Below are 12,460 nucleotides of genomic sequence, written 5' to 3'. Positions count from 1 at the left end.
AGTATGTGAGGCCGTTGTAGCTTCCAGTCTGTGTACCGCCTTGTCTCTCCTATCCTCAGCCCTCTCCATGGTGGCCATTTTTTCGTTCAGTGAGAGGAGGTCAGCTTTAAGGTCGGTAATAGCAGAGAACAGGGTATTCTTAATGTCTGATGCTATGGCGGTCATGTCGCCCAGCATTAGAGGGTGGTCAGGGTTGCCGTTCCCGCTTACCAGGTCGTCCGCGGTACCTTGGGAACCGTCGCTCATCTCCTCCTCGTCGCCTCGTGGCTGCGCCATCTTGCGCGGAGTGGAACGGTCAGAGCGGGCCTGCATAAGGAACAAGTCCTGTATATTGCGGGTCTGGGACGAAGCGGATTGTCGCCGCGATCTAGTCCCCGGGTTGTGCCGAGCTTGCTTGCTCATTTTCAGCGTCTGATTCGGCCAGGAAAGACGTTAACGGGCTGTGAGTCTCCAGGAGCTCCTCACTAAGCGGCCATTCCTTCCGCGCGCCAAGCCACGCCCCTACCCATTTCTTTTTAGTGGTTGAGTTTGACCATTCGACCAATCTCAATATAGTGATTGCTAAGTGATATCTGTGTATATCTGGTAGTGCCATTCCTCCCCGTTTTTTTTTTCCTTGTTAATAAATTATATTTTATCCTAGGTTTTTTGTTTTGCCATATAAATTTTAGGAATAACGCTCTTATTATCTTAAAAAAACAAATTGGTATTTTTATCGGAAGCATTTGCATTTTATATGTAATTTTTGGTAATACCACCATCTTCAACACATTAATTCTTCCCATCCAGGATATTGTTCCTTTGTTCATCCTTGTGAGTAACTCCTTGATTTCATTTATTAGTGGGATATAATTAGCTTGATATAACCCTTGAATTGACTTTGTTATTTTAATCCCTAAGTATATTATTTCTTTTTTTTCCCATGTGAAAGGGAATTTATGCCGTGTCAATTCTTCTTCTTGCGAGTCTAAACCGATATTCAGAATGTTTTGATTGGATTTATTTTAAAATTAGAGAGGGCCCCGTAATCTCCTATCTCCTTTATCAGACCTGATAACGATGTTTGGGGGTTAGTCATATATAGGAGTATGTCGTCTGCATATGCCGCCACTTTATGTTCTTCCCCCCCCCATTCTTATTCCCTCTATGACTGAATTAATTCGAATTTTTGCTAATAGGGGTTCCAGAGCTATCACATATAGTAAAGGCGAGAGGGGACACCCCTGTCTTGTACCGTTATGCATACCAAAGGCAGACAACATACTCCCATTAACCCCCACTCTGGCTGATGGATACATATATAAGTTATTCACCCATTTCATCATTTTTGGCCCAAAGCCGTATGTCTGTAGTGTTGCCATGATAAAGCTCCAATCTACTCGATCGAAGGCTTTTTCAGCATCAATCGAAACCAATATCATTGGAGGTTTAGTTTCTCCATCCTTCCCCATTAGTAACAGCGTTCGAAGGCTGTTATCTCGTCCCTCCCTTCCTGGGACAAACCCTACTTGATCTCCATTAATCATTTCTGGGAGTAGTTTTTTTATCCTCGTTGCTAATACTTTTGCATATAATTTAGTGTCCGTGTTCAGCAACGCTATTGGACGATAACTAGAGCAGATCGAAGGATCTTTACCGGGTTTTGGTATAAGGGTAATATTTGCTAGTAGTGATTCTTTTCTCATGGACTCATCCTCTACCAGTTTATTCCAAAATTTACATAGCTGGGGGACCAGTTGTTGTTTAAATTTTTTATAATATCTGATGGTAAAACCATCTGGTCCTGGGCTTTTCCCATTTCCCCATTTCCCACTTTATTGCGTTCTCTATTTCTTCTGGGGTGATCGGGTCTTCTAAGTTTCTGGCCATCTCTGGAGTTATTTTTGGTAGGTCTATTTCCTTCAGGTATTCCTGTATTTTGATTTTTCTTGTCTCCTTTTGACTTTCAGTCTCCCTACTCCTAAGTGAGTATAGGGCGCCATAATATGTTTTAAACGCTTCTGCTATTTCTGATGTTCTATATTTTATTTCGCCTTTCGCGTTCTTAATCTTTTCTATATAGTTAATAGCTTTTTTATCTCTTACCAATCTGGCCAAATGTTTCCCCGTCTTGTTTCCCCACATATATCTCTCTTTTGCTACATTTTTGTAGATTTTTCTTACTTCTTGTTCCATTCTGTTTTTTCATTGGGTACGTTTATGTATTATTTCTTTATATATGTTTTTATCGAGATGAGACTTATGTTTTTGTTCTAATAAATATAGTTCTTCTTTTAAATCATTTTGCTGCTTTTCACTTTCTTTTTTTTTCCAGGACCCTATAGAGATTAATTTCCCCCTAATTAAAGCTTTATGGGCCTCCCAGAGAGTAGCCCTTGGGATCTCTTCCGAATCATTCAATAAAAAATATTGTTCAATTTCATTTTTGAGGATATTTTCTGTTTCCACGTTTTCTAATAGGGACTCATTAAGTCTCCAAATACCTTTACTAAATTCTTTTCCTGGATCTTTTAATTTTATTATTACCGGTGCATGATCTGAAAGGGTTATGGATCCTATTTTTGCTTCTAGTATGTTTTCTAATAATTCATGGTCAACGAGTATGTAGTCCAATCTGACATACATGTCGTGTACTGTGGAATAATATGTGTAATCTTTTTTCCCCATATTAAATATTCGCCACGTGTCCATTAATTGTTGCTGGGCCATCTTCTTTTTTAAGATTCCATGTTGTTTAATTTCATGTACCATACCCCGTGAAGTACTATCTATATGCGGATCCATGGCAAAATTTAGATCCCCACCCAGAATTATATGACCCTGTTTATGTATTTCTAATTTATTCAGGATTTTATTCAGATATTTTTTTGGGCCTTCATTGGGACAGTATATATTTACTAATGTATATCTATTTCTTTCTATACATCCTTTTACTACATCCTTTTACTAATAGAAACCTACCCTGTGGATCTATTATTATTTCTTCCATTTTCCATTTGACTTTTTTAGAGATCCCAATTGCCACTCCCCTGGAGCCCCTTATTGGGGTATCTGCGTAATACCACGTTGGATACTTCTGTGTGTTTAATCTAATACATAAATCTAGCGTCAGGTGCGTTTCTTGTAAAAACACGATATCCACAGAGTATCCCTCTATCTCCCTTATTATTTTATTTCTTTTTTTTGGAGAATTCATTCCTCTAACATTGTATGTTGCTATTTTGATTTCTGACATTATACGTACTTAAAAAATTTTCTAACATTTTTTTCTAGGAGCTGTGGTTTCGTGTTAACAGATTTAACCCTCCCACCCTTCCCTTTACCCCCCTCCCTCCTCCCCTTAACCCTCCCCACTCTCCCCCCTCCCTGTCCCCCCACCAGATGTGTAGTTGACCCATTGGTCCGGGACCTTTTATCTGGAACACCCTCGTTCCAATTATCCCTTGGCCCTAGGGTGGAATTCTGTTTCATGGTGCCATCGCCCATCTCGCCTTCTATTGGCAAGGTGGTTATCACGCCCATTAGGGGCTCCCCCAACCCCCACCACCCCCCCCCCCCCCACCTCCCCCCCTCCGAATCTTGGTCCTTCTTCTAATGGGACATCAGCCAATATTTCTAGATCCTGTACGGAGCTATTTAGCGCTTGATGTTTTCTTTTCTCCTTTTTGTTTTTTTCTCTTTCCCTTTTGTCACTGGTTTCTGTCTGTTGAGTTTTTGTGTGTTGCAATTGAGCTTTTTCTACTTGCTGCTTCTCTATGGCTGCCGTCTGTGTAACGTATTTATTCATTGCACCTGGACTGGCTACTAAGCTCCGGCGTGGGGATTTTGGGGTGACCCCTGCTTTTGCTGATTTTCCCTTCATCTTGCTCAGCAATAGTTGAACACCTTTTATTGCTATTATTATGTGTGTTCCTCTTCCCTTTTCTCTCTCCCCCTTTTTTTTTTTATTTATTTATTTATTGTCCTGGGGTATCGACAGCTTCCCGTGACTGCTGAGAAATAATTTTATCACTATATTTACGAATTATCTTGGCACTGATGTTACGCCACAGAAATTGTATGTTCCTGCTTATGTATTGACCCTTACAAGTAAATTTTCCAAGCCTTCCCCTATTTAACAGATATTATGGTACAATATATTTTTAACCTTTTTTTTTTTAATAATTTTTCCGTCCGTTTACTTTATAGTGAGGTTTACCTTGTTGTTAAAGTTATATGATATATTTAGCCTTCAAATATTCAACATTTTCTTTCAGATTCAGCCGCCATTTTTTTTTTTCTGACCTTCATTAGATTTCTGCCTTTTTGTCAGTGCAATACAGTACAGACTCCATGCTGACCGCAGATGCCTGCCTGCGCCTTCCTACCAGGTTGGGGACAAGGTCTGGCTGTCATCTCGCGACCTCCAGCTTCGTGTTCCCTCACTGAAGTTTTCACCTCGGTTTATTGGGCCATTCCTTATCCTTCGCAGGATTAACCCAGTAGCTTATACGTTGGACCTTCCTCCTAGTATGCGCATCTCTAATGTGTTTCATGTCTCCTTATTGAAACCGTTGGTCTGTAACCGATTTACCACCTCAGTGCCACGTCCTCACCCTATTCTGGTTGAGAACCATGAGGAGTATGAGGTACAATCCATTGTTGACTCCCGTAGGTTCCGTGGGCGCATACAGTACCTGGTGCATTGGAAGGGGTACAGTCCGGAGGAATGCTCCTGGGTTTCATCCTCTGACGTACATGCCCCTGTTCTCCTCCACGAGTTCCATAGACAGTTTGCCCTCAAGCCTGGTTGCCCTCCGAGGGAGAGTGGTCATTGAGGGGGGGTACTGTCAGGGCTGGCTTAGCCCTTCTTCCTCTGGACTGGCCGCTCAGCTGTCGGCTAATTGTCAGCTCTCTTCTCTTTCCACAGTTACCAGCTGTCCTGATGATGCTCGTCTGACCTGCCTATTTAAAGACTTCCTGCTCACTTTTTCATTTGCCTTCACGTTGGTCACATCACAGGGAACCATCTCCTGCTATTTGTTTCAAGACTGGCTTGCTGACATCCCACCTGGCTTCTTATCCTGCTTGCGGTTGTTCTCCCTGGATCCCTGACTTCCGTCCTGGCTGATTACCCGATCTAGTTAATGAACTTTGGACTGGCTGACTACCCAATCTGGCTACAGAACTCTGGCTATGCTTGACTACGCTTTTTCCTATTTACCTTTTTATTTTTATTAATAAACAAGTGTGATTTGATTGTACTTCTGTCTCAGTCTGTTTCATGGTTTCTGATACCCTGTTTAACAGGGGCTGAAAAATTGGGCCTTAGGCACTGATGGTGCCACAACAATGCAACCACTCACAAATATTGTAGTTCAGCGCAGCAACGAACTCTCCTAAAAAAAATATTGCATTAAAAATTGTAATTACATGTCCCTGTTAAACAGGGGCTTAAAAATTGGGCCTTAGCCACTGGTGGCGGCGCTCAGAACCAAAAATGTTCAGCATGATCATTGAGGAGGAAGAGTATAGTCAGTCAGCATAACAGGATAGTCACTCAGCATCAGCATAGGCAGTCAGGAAGGGATCTGACGTTTAAAAAAAAAAATATTCAGTTACATCAGCATCAGGTGCTTGGTAGCTCGTGGTGATCCAAGACTGATTAATTTTAATGAAGGGGAGTCGATCAACCGAGTGGGTGGACAGGTGATTGGTAACACAGCCTCCAGCAGCACTGAATGTGCGTTCCGAAAGAATGCTGGATGCAGGACAGGCCAGTAGCTCAATTGCATACTGTGCAAGCTCTGGCCAGTGATCCATCCTCAAGACCCAGTAAGACAGAGGATTTTCAGTGGGAAAGGTGTCCAAGTCTGACCTTGCCCCTAGGTATTCCTGCACCATGTAAATCAGACGCTGGCGATGGTTGCTGGAACCGATCATACCTTGGGGCTGCGAACTAAAAAATTGTCTGAACGCATCGGTCAGACGAACACCTTCTCCACCGCTACTTCTGTGACTGACTGAAGCCTCAGGAACACATTGTCCAGGACCAGGAATTTGTAACCTCCCAGGCTCTGGGAACGCATTGCACAGACCTTTCTGCAAGGCCTTCCAAAGATGTTTCGTCCTCTGCTCCCTTACACTTGTAACATGGATCAAGGAGGGTTACCAGCCAGTAATGGTCCCTCTCTTTGATCCGACGAATACGAGGATCCTTCCGCAGGCTTTGCAGGATCAAGGCTCCCAGCCACGCACAAGTCCACGGGTTTCTAGGGACTGTAAATCATCCATAAAAGACTGCTGCTGATGCTGAGTGCCAGGCCTCCATGCTGACACAATCCTCCTCCTCCTCCTTCTCTTCCTGTGTGATCGGCGGGCCAGCAGGAACACTGTCTGGATAAAGGGGGCCTTGAAAGGTAAGGAAGTCCTCCTCTTCCTGCCTCTGTTCTACCTCAAGTGTCCTGTCCATTCTTCAACTCAGCGTGTGTTCCAACAGGTGGACAAAAGGGACAGTGTTACTGATGCATGCACTGTCACCGCTCACCCTCCTCGTGCCCTCCTCAAATGGTGACAGGACAGTGCATGCATACCTGATCATGGCCCACTGGCTTGGGGAAAATAAACCAAGCTCATCTGACCCTGTCCTGGTGCCGTAGTCACACAGGTACTCATTTATGGCCCTCTGCTGCGTGTACAGCCACTGCAGCATGGCCAACATTGAGTTCCACCTCGTGGGCATGTCACAGATTAGGCGCTTCTTGGGAAGGTTCAATTCCTTTTGTAGGTCAGCCAGCCAAGCACTGCCATTATATGACTGGCAGAAATGCACACAGACTTTCCTGGCCTGCCTCAGGACATCCTAAAATCCCGGGTACCTGCCCAAGAACCACTGCACCACCAAGTTAAGGACGTGAGCCACACAGGGCACATGGGTCAGTTGTCCCTGTTGGAGGGCAGAGAGGAGGTTGATGCCATTTTCACAAACCACCATTCCTGGCTTAATCTGGCATGGCGTCAACCACCTCTCAGCATGCCCCTGCAGAGCTGGCAGAATATCTGCCCCAGTGTGGCTTCTTTCCCCCAAGCACATCAGTACAAGCACAGCATGGCATCTTTTTGCCTGTTTACTTGCGTAGCCCCTTGAATGCCTACGTAGCACCGCTGTTTCCGAGGACAAAACACAAGAAGAAGCTAGGGGGGAAGAATAAGTGTGAGGGGGTGGAGGAGAGAGGTGTGTCAGAATCACCAGTAGTAGCATTTTGTAGGCGTGGTGGCAGAACAACCTCCAACACTACTGCACCTTGTCCTGCATCCTTCCCAGCTGCCAGAAGAGTCACCCAATACGCTGTGAAAGATAGGTAACGTCCCTGTCCATGCCTGCTGGACCATGAGTCAGCGGTAATATGCCCCTTACCACTGACCGCCCTGCCCAGCGAGGCCAAGACATTGCCTTCCATATGCCGGTAGAGAGCCGGAATCGCCTTCTGTGAGAAAAAAGGGCATTTGGGAACCTGCCACTGAGTCTGCCAATGGAAAAGGCAGCAGTTCAAGTGCTAGCGATTTAGCCAAGCTAGCATTCAACCGCTAGGCATGTGGATGGCTGGGAGTGAACTTCTTTCTACGGTGCAGCAGCTGGGGCAGGGAAATTTTCCTGGTACAATTGGACTTCAGTGTACCGATGGCAGATTGCCCGCAAGCACTTGGCTGTGACACATCTAATTCTACACTTTCATTCCTCTCAAAGCAGGTTTCAGAGAGGACTGAAGCAATAGTGGGGTTGGAGATCCCAGCTGATGAGGAGCAAGGAGAGGTCCGCATTGTTTTTTGGTGTGGGTCTTTTAGGTACGCTTGCCAATGAACTGCATGGCAAGGCGACATATGTCTGGTCAAGCATGTGGTGCCCAAGCGGCTGATGTTTTGACCACGTGAGATACGCTTGAGACATATGTTGCAAATAGCAGTGGTGTGATCTGATGCACTCGTCTCAAAAAAGGCCCATACCAAAGAACTTTTGGAATAACACACAGAGGCAGCCCCCTGCACATGCGGAGCTCTGTGGTGTGATGCAGTCAGTGTACTGCCCTTAAGCTCGCCCCTGGAGGGCATCCTGCCTCATTGGAGATGTGCCACCTCTTCCTCCTCTCTCCTAGCAGGCACCCACGTGGAGTCAGTGACCTCATCATCCCCTCCCTCCTCATCACTGAAGTAAACCTGGCAGTATGCTGCAGCTGGAGGAACATGACTACCAGATTGCTCTCCTTCTTGGTCATCCCCTCTCTATGGGCTCATGTTACTGCCTTCCTCTTGCTGGGTTTCATCATCAGAGCCTGTACCCAACACTGTGCTCAAACAGTTCAGGGGACTCCTCAGGAGGACATGGTGGGGCTAGTTAAGGAGTGACTGATGCCATTCAGCCGAGGGAAGAGGCCACATTGGCAGCTGCTTTGCCAGTACCCTGAGCCTGGGTGAAAGAGGATGAGGAGGATGAGGACGGCTTGGTTATCCATGCTACGGCATGTTGCGGCTCAACGCGTCCAGCTGCCGAAAATAAGGACAAGCGTGTCCCATGGCCACGTGCTGATGAGGATGCATCATGTCCACAACCAGCACAGTTGCCTTTAGACACAGAGTCTGCTTGTCCTCTTTTATTGGCTCATGACTGTTTGTCTCTCCTTGTTGGCCTTCCAGACATACTAATGGCCTGCAGGGAGAGGTAGCTGCAAAAATCTGGGACATATATACTGATATACTGCAGCTAGCAGAATCAACTGCCGGCCTGTAGTATTATTAGTATGAGAATGCCAGCAATTGGGGTAACTTTATGTGCACACTGTGCAGATGGCCCAATACACTGACTGTAATTGCTACATCTACCTGCGAATAGGATCAGCAGAACTCCAGCAATTAGGGTAGCTTTAGGTGCACACTGTGCAGATGACACATTACACGGACTGTAATTACTGCAGCTGCCTGCAGTATAGGATCCGCAGAACACCAGCAATTGGGGTAACTTTATGTGCACACTGCATATGACACAATACACCAGCTGTAATTACTGCAGCTGCCTGTGGTATAGGATCAGTAGAACACCAGGAATTGGGGTAGCGTGCAGATGGCACAATACACCGACTGTAATTGCTACAGCTGCCTGCGGATAGGATCAGCAGAACACCAGCGATTGGGGTAGCTTTAGGTGTACACTGTGCAGGTGGCACAATACACTGAATGTAATTGCTGCAGATGCCTGCCTGTGGTATAGGAGCAGTAGAAACCCCAGCAATTGGGATAGTTTTAGGTGTACACTGTGCAGGTGATACAATACACGACTGTATTTGCAGCTTCAAATTAAATTAAATCACACTGTCTCTCCGTCTATCTCTCTACACCGCTGCAACACACTATATAAGGCTACGCAGGTGGGGCGTGTACTAAATCCCATGAGCCATAATTGGCCAAAGTCACCCTGGCTTTGGTCAATTACAGCTCGCTAGACAGACGGCTCTGTGAGTGGCCAAGCATGCGGGTCGTAGTGCATCCTTGGCCAATCATCAACCAGCAATGCACTGCGACGACACACTGAATTGGGTGTGACGCACCACTCAAATTTGGCGCGCATGGCCCATAATGTTAGGAATTTGCCAAATGGACGAGCAGATGACATGGATTCAACTTGAACATGAAGCTCATCCATAATGCTCAGAATAAATTGAGACGGAAGCGCTCGGTCTGGTAAAACTAGCGTTCGTAATGGATATAGTACATTCGTCATGCTGTAATGTTAAAAATTGTTTAATGCAGAGCATTCTCTTTTTCTTAATAATGCTAGAAGAATTAAGCTGTTTTGCTGCTCATATTCCCACAGACGTCTCACAAACTTCTTTCTTTATTCTTTCTCCTGATTTCATGAATATAATTTTTTTATTCGTCAGATGTCCCGAATAATTATTTTAGTTTTATGTTTTTAATATTTTTAAGTATTTTGTGCTTGTTTTTTTTATTCAAGATCTCCATTTTGTTTATCTCCATAATTTTGTTGTGGGTTTTGTGTGTCAAGTTTCCACAACACCATTATTATCTTGTATTTATGAAACCTCAATGAGGTTGGTTGGTGTTATTAATTTCACATTGTATTTAGGAAATGTACCTGCCTATTCACAAATAAACTGGGCTTTTTGAAGTAAAACACATAGGCAAGTATTTCTGAAAAATAAATGCACCTTTATTAGGGGTTCATACGAAAATAAAGAGGAAGGCAACGCTAGCGAAACTGCTGAAATTAGCGAAGCTTTGGTACCCCAGGGCACACATCAACTATTTAAAGGCAAAATTGGTGGCCTGAGGAGTCCATATATAAGGGAGTACAGTCTGGTTCAGAAGGCCAAGAGATCAGGAACAGCAACAGATGACATCTGCAGTATGTTCCCAGGCTGTGGTCATATAACAACCTGCATCTTTTGTCAGACCAGACTGAACCCAGGCCATCACACTCTGGTCTTCCTTAGACGCTTCCTTCCAGGCTGCCTTCTAGCCTGTGGCTCTGCTGGTGTAGCTGTGGCAGGAGGTGGAGGAGGAGCAGGGCAATGGTCGACCTTCTGGCTGCCCCTTGCCACAGCCTCCTCCTGGCTGAGGTCTGCCTGTGTATGAAAATGGGACATTGTTTTAGTTTTTTTTCATCAATCATATATCTAAAACATAAAAAACAGTGAACACTGCACTATCCCAAAATTAACAAAAGAAGCTGCTAACACGCCAAAAAGGATATTTAAAGGTGAAAACAATTCAATATAATAGTGTAGCGCTAGAAATCTAAACCAAGTGACCTTATCCGCCACCTAATTGGATACTTGGGTATAAAAGTAAGTGTGGCTGCAGGGGAGTAACACCCCAGACAACGTCTATGAGGACGAAACGCGTCGGGACTCTACTGCAGCCAAATTTTATTGAAAAAGCGCATGATTCACTGTACAAATGTGAGTTTACTACCTTTTTTTATTAAAAGTTTTTTTAAATGGAATTACGCTATTTGGCCCCATTTCCTTTTTGCATGTATCCAACAATTTGAGCTGGATTGTATAGCTGGAGATAACCTATTGTTCAGTATATGAGTGGAACGGTTGTGTTTGAAATTTCCCTGGAGAGTTCATCCTTGAAAATCTGCGTAAATTACACAAGCCTTTGTGATCCTTCGAATATATATTCGTTTGGATCCAATATATCTGGTAAGCCCGCATCGTGATTGGTGGTGGGACTGTCACGTGGTGTCTGCATGTCTCTTATATCTAAAGAAGGTGAACGGTGATTTTTACCATACACGTGGGATTGGATCATCTTACACAAGAGACTTTGTGGATTCTTGGACTTTTTGAATCACTTTAATTTTGTTTACACAATTGTGTATGCACTAATTTGTGTTATTTTCACATGAATGTAATACAATCTTTATTCCTGGTATTTATGTAATACTATGAGGAACACTAGAGAATATTGATAGGTGGCGAATAAGGTCACTTGGTTTAGATTTCTAGAGCTACACTATTATATTGAATTTACATGTTCATCAATCATACAATTTTTAGCTCATGACTGTTGCAAATTGAATGTTAATAAATAGAACAGACTATCATTCTGAGCTCAGCATTTTTCATTCTTGTCACAATCATTTTTGGTCACTACTGTCTATTGATATGTAAAACACTTTGTTAAAGCAGAACTTGCTGATCAATAATAACATCTAGTTAACATCATTAAATTTACGGCAAGAAATATGTTGAACAATGCTCTACCTCACTCAAGCTGGGCTCCTCCACATGTTGCTGCCTGGAAGGCCCAGGTTGGACATCAGAAGCCTCAGCTGGTGACGGAGGAAGCCTTGAAGGAAGACTGTAGAGTGCTGGCCTGGGTTCCCTCTAGCCTGTTAGAAAATACAGCCTGTCATATTACCACAGCCTGGATACATAAACATCATCTGCAGTTACTAATCTCAGGGAAATCTGGACCTTCTTGCGCTCCCTCAGACATGTACTCCTCATGATACCAATTTTGGTCTTCAAATAGGTGATGTCTGCCATGGGGACCATCGGCTTTATAAATGTAAGCAGTTTCGCCAGCGCTGCTTTCCTCTTTCTTAGGTCCTTATAAAAGGGGTGGTTCACCTGCCACAGGCAGGGCAGCTTCCTGAACAGATCAATGAAGATGGGGATAAATTCCCTGTCTTTGAAGGGATCCATATTCTCTGCAAGACACAGCACAAGACAAACCCTAATGTCAGGCTAAACTCTTCTAATCTTGTCCCAATATAAGCCTCAATCTAGAAGCAGTATAGGCCAGTGATGTACCAAGTTAAAATTGTACCTTCATTCGAATGATCGGCGCTTCCACTACTCCTTCCTCCACTCACAGATCGTACATATGACGCATGCGTGTAACGTTTTATATACACTGTGCATGCGCGAAACTCCGCCCACCCCTGACGTTCTTT

This window comes from Lithobates pipiens, unplaced genomic scaffold (assembly GCF_037356315.1).
Source record: "Lithobates pipiens isolate NorthernLeopardFrog02 unplaced genomic scaffold, aLitPip1_a1.2 Scaffold_27, whole genome shotgun sequence".
Taxonomy (NCBI): Eukaryota; Metazoa; Chordata; class Amphibia; order Anura; family Ranidae; genus Lithobates; species Lithobates pipiens.
Note: the sequence above shows the minus strand (reverse complement) of the source record.